Source organism: Dipodomys ordii, unplaced genomic scaffold (genome assembly GCF_000151885.1).
Source record: "Dipodomys ordii isolate 6190 unplaced genomic scaffold, Dord_2.0 Scaffold9, whole genome shotgun sequence".
Lineage (NCBI taxonomy): Eukaryota > Metazoa > Chordata > Mammalia > Rodentia > Heteromyidae > Dipodomys > Dipodomys ordii.
The window spans coordinates 29,449,271-29,454,266 of record NW_012267225.1 but is presented as its reverse complement, the minus strand read 5'-3'; the positions used below and the strand labels follow the sequence as shown (position 1 = coordinate 29,454,266).

The 4,996-nt window shown below is 37.7% G+C and overlaps 1 pseudogene; it reads right to left on the bottom strand.

Moving 5' to 3' along the window:
• Positions 1-3,056: 3,056 nt before the first annotated feature.
• On the bottom strand, positions 3,057-3,379 carry LOC105980461 (annotated as a pseudogene).
• Positions 3,380-4,996: the final 1,617 nt, after the last annotated feature.

Below are 4,996 nucleotides of genomic sequence, written 5' to 3'. Positions count from 1 at the left end.
AATGTGCCTTACCTTCCAAGAGAAAAAGCCTGTGCTTTCCTACCTGGGTGGATGCTCAGGAATGTTACTTTCTTTTCAGAGACTCTCAGCCTTAGGATGTAGCAATCCCCAGCTATATCATGCCTGAATGCAAGCACGAAGTGGATGACTTTTGCACAGGTGGGGTAGAACTTGCACTAAGCAACTTAAACAGACTATATTCAAGTCCTAGCTCTACCACTATGTCAAAGGCACAGTTTTACTAGTACAAAGTTGGGTTGCATTCTATAGATATTGAAGTCTGCAGCTGTCACAGTTTAAAGGTCTGCATTCTTACTTTGTAATGGAGCGTATTATAATGAATGTGACAGTTGATGTGAGTCATGTTTTATGAGATTCTACTATTCAATATCGTGTGTGTGTGTGTGTGTGTATGCTGCTATGGGGGCTGGAATTCAGGGTCTAACATTCTCTCAATTTGTTCTTTTAATTTTAATTTTAATTATAAAGGTGATGTACAGAGGGGTAACAGTTATATAAGTCAGGTATTGAGTATATTTCTTTTTGAACAGTGTCACCCATCCCTCATTTTCTTCCAGGTTTTCCCTCCATCCACCCTCCCCTTCAAGTTGTATAATTTAATTTGCAACATAGTGTCTGGTGAGTATTACTGCTGAATTAGTTCACCCTTTGTCCCACCATTTCTATGCTTTCCCTTACACTCTCCAAATGGGATAAAAGATACAGAAATAAAAAGTGACAAAAGGGAAGAAAAAAGAAAAAAAAGAATCACAAAAAGTAAAACAAAATCCTATTGATTCCACTTCTTGGAGTTTATTTGGATAAGCATCATTTTATATAGCTCATATGCCTATAGCTATTGAGCCATTTGTGATCCTTTCCTAAAAGTGTCTTCCTTTGGTCTCACTGTGTGAATGTTTAGAGTTCTGTTTAATTTATCATGTCCAAGTGTAATTTTTTTCTTTTACTATCCATTGGGTTTACTTATCGATTTATAGGCATATTCTAATGATTACAAACAAGGGAAACCATGTAACCTATGTTTCTTTGGGTCTGGCCTACTTTGCCTAATATTATTTTTCCCCCAAGACTTTTCATTTCCTTACAAATGGGGCCATGTAACTCTTTCTGATGGAAGCATATACAACATGTTCTTCATCCATTCATCCACTGAGGGGCATCTGGACTGATTCAATATCTTAGCTATGGTAAATAATGCTGCAGTAAACATGGTTGTCCTGATAGCTTTAGTGCAGCCTGGTTTGCGGAAATGTCCAGGAGTGGGATTGCTGGATCATAGGGGAGCTCTATGTTCAGTCTTTTGAGGAACCTCCATACTGCTTTCCAGAGTGGTTGAACAAGTTAACATTCCCACCAACAGTGTGGTATCATCCCTTTGGCCATATCCTCATCATCTGCTATTATTAATTTTCTTGAAATGGCCATTCTAACTGGGGTGAAGATGAATCTCAGTGTGGTTTTGATTTGCATTTCTTTTATGGCCAGAGATGTTGAACATTTCTTCATGTGTCATTCTTGTTTCTTCTTCTCATTCTTGCTTCTTTGGAGAAGTCTGTCTTTAGCCACATTATTAATGGGGTTTTTATTTCTTTGAGCATTTGTTTTTGGTGCTTAAAGTTTTGTCTCTCTACTTTTCCTATCATGCCTGGGGCTCAGCCACTAGAATCACATCTCTAGTTCCACAGCCTTTTCAAAAACTTACTTTTTTGTTACATATTTTACTTTTTTGTGTTGTTCTGGGTATTGAGCCCAGGGTCTTTTTCATGCAAGGCACTATGCTACCACTGAGCTACCTCAGTTTTTATCAATAGGATGAAGGTGGTGATAATATAAAGATAAAGTAGGATGAAATATATGATCAGTTCTATCAGAAAATTAGCTAGCAACCATTATGCAATTAAAGTTTGCTAATGGACCCTTTGAGTCAGAAGATGGGTGGGTGGAAACTGTTAGTATCATCTCTTTCTCTTTTCTTGTACATAGTTAGGAACTGTACTTGAACTGTTGAAGTCCAAGTTGAGCCTGAAACAACCTTTTCTACTCTGCAATCCTTTCCCAAATTCTTTTTCTGATTGTGTGAAAGGATAGGGTAAGAAGAGTGATTTAAATTTAGGAGCTTAGCATATTAATTTTGACCTCTATTTTAATTGGCTTTCTACATAATCACATTTTATATTTTTACGATAATTCCTTATCACTCAAATACATTAAAACTATTACTAGTTTTAATCTAACTACTTATATAGTAGTAGCTAGTGATTGGGAAAGACTGAAAAATTAGCAACCTGAAATTTTATGGTGATTGTGTCATACCATAGTAAATTTAATTAACCCATAGAAAAAGAACAATATTTAAATTGACCACAGATTAAACATGAATCAGTGATATAATGCTTTGGTGGAGAAAAAAAGAAGCAAAGGAAATGCACATTCTGCATTCACTTCTTCAGAAAACATTTTTGTCAAATTTTCAGTGTGCAGAGTATTGTCCTAAGCATTAGAACTGCAAAAGTAAATAAAACTTGGTCACTACCCTCCAGATGCCATAGCTGGAGAGATATGAAAGAGGAAATTTGTTAGATTGTGCAAAGTGTGACACTAAAAGTCACATAGGAACAAAGGAGAGTAGAGGAAAAACTTGATGAGCAAGAAGAAGTGTCAAGAAAGATTTCTTTGACATGACATATGACACATACACATGCATTTATACTTATGTGCAGAGAGAGAAATAGATACTCAATATGGAAAATAGTAGAAACTGGTGAATCAGAGTGACGAATTCATGGCTCTATTTGTGCATTTTTTCCTATAAGTTTCTTATAGTTTGGAGGATTTTTTGAAAATTAAAAATATTCTTTTTTGTGTTTTAATTTTTACATTTTTTATTATTAAGGTGATGTACAGAGTTACATAAGTCAGGTATTGAGTGCATTTGTTTTTTTTTTTAACTCTGTCAGCTCTTCTTGCATTTTCTCCCAGATTTTTCCCTCTCAATTCCTCTCCCCTGCAAGTTGTATAGTTCATTTTCTTTTTTTTCAAATATAATGTTTATTACATGTTTATTACTGTGCCCATTATTAAAATAACCAAAGAAAAATCAATTAAAAAAATGCCCAACTGTCAGTCCAGGCAGTATTTACGTTTCAGCTTGACTGGTTCATGGTAGAGCATAAATATGTGGGCATCTGAAGCAATTCCTTACCGACCCAGCTTGGTTCTCCTCCAGTGTCTTCTCTTGGAGTTGTACCTGATTTTGTTACCAGTTTTCATCCGAATCCACTGGGGAGTGGGGCGATTTTGCTTTTGTTTCTTGGCCAGAAACCGCTTGATTCTGAATGTCTTGTGAGAAGACATGATGAGAAGCTCTGGAAGGCCCAGTAACCACGATGGCGAACCTATATAGTTCATTTTCAAAATAGTGTCTAGTGAGTATCACTGCTGCATTTGTCCACCCTTATCCCCACCATTTCTCTGCTTCCCCATTCCCCTCCCCAAATCAGACAAGATTTTTTTCTTAATTAATTTGTGTGTGTGTGTGTGTGTGTGTGTGTGTGCATTCCTATATGTGTGTGAATGCTGGTACTCAGGGCCTGGGTGCTGTCCCTCCAAATGTAAGCTTCAGGCTAACATTCTATCACTTGAGCCACAGCTCCATTTTTGGCTTTTTGGTCATTAATTGGAGATAAGAATCTTACTGAATTTCGTGCCCATGGGTTGGCTTCGAATTGTGATCCTCAGCTCTTAGCATCCTGATTAGCTAGGATTGCAGGGATGAGCCACTGGTGCCTGGTTCTTTTCTTCAATTTTAATCATTTAATTCTAAAATTACCTGAAGAAAGAAACCAAAAATTTTGTAGATAATTACATTTGCAATGGAGAAACTGTTTATTGACATGGATAACTGTTGATAGATCATTAGGATACTGCTATCTTGAGCAGTATTTTATTTTAAACCAGCACGGTATCGGACTCTAATGTTTTATAGTCTAGTTAAGTAGGAGGGGGAGAAAACTACTGTTTTTTGAAGAAGTTACTTATATCTATAATGGTCACTGTGGGTCACCATGATTATCATTGAGTATAAGCTAGCTGCTTGAACTCAGGGGACAATTCTAGTGATAAAATATATTTCTTAACTGGGGAATGTTCATAAAGGCCAAAGCACGTGCTGTTTGGTTTCAGTCACATTATTCATTATTGCATGTCCAGTATGTGGACTAGCCGTTGGTATAGGAAAGAGCTCACCTCCAGTGCCTCAAAAATGAATCTTGTTCCCAATCCTACTAACTACGGCTTGCACCATCAACTGCCTTGTGGGGACACCATAATCCAGGCATCATGCTAAGTTTTTAGTCAAGATAGAGCTCTGTCTGAAATACAGGTTTATAAAAAGAAATGTATTCTGGGGCTGGGAGGTGGCTCAGTGGTAGAGCGCTTGCCTTGCATGCATGAGGCCCTGGGTTTGATTCCTCAGTACCACATAAGCAAAAAGAAAAAAGCCGGAAGTGACGCTGTGGCTCAAGTGGTAGAGCAGTAGCCTTGAGCTGAAGTGCTGAGGGACAGTGCCCAGGCCCAGAGTTCAGGCCTCACGACCGGACCCTCCCCCCCAAAAAAAGAAGAAGAGTAAAAAGAAATGTATTCTGATGTTCTTCTAATTGGCTTATTTGTTTCAGTTGTATTTGATGTAATTGCCTTTCATCTGTCATGTTACTATTTATCATCTGACCCAATTGTTTTATGTGTCTCTTTTTCCCATTTCTTGCCTTTCTTTGGACCAAACAAATTAATTTTTATTTTATTTTATTCTTGTCAGTTGCAGGCTTGAACTAATGGCCTGGGTGCTGTCAAGGCTAGCACTCTACCACTTTGTGCCACAGCTGTATTTCCAGTTTTCTGGTAGTTAATTTGAGATAAGACCCTCAGGATTTTCCTGCCCTGGATGGCTTTGAACTGTGATCCTTGGATCTCAGCCTCC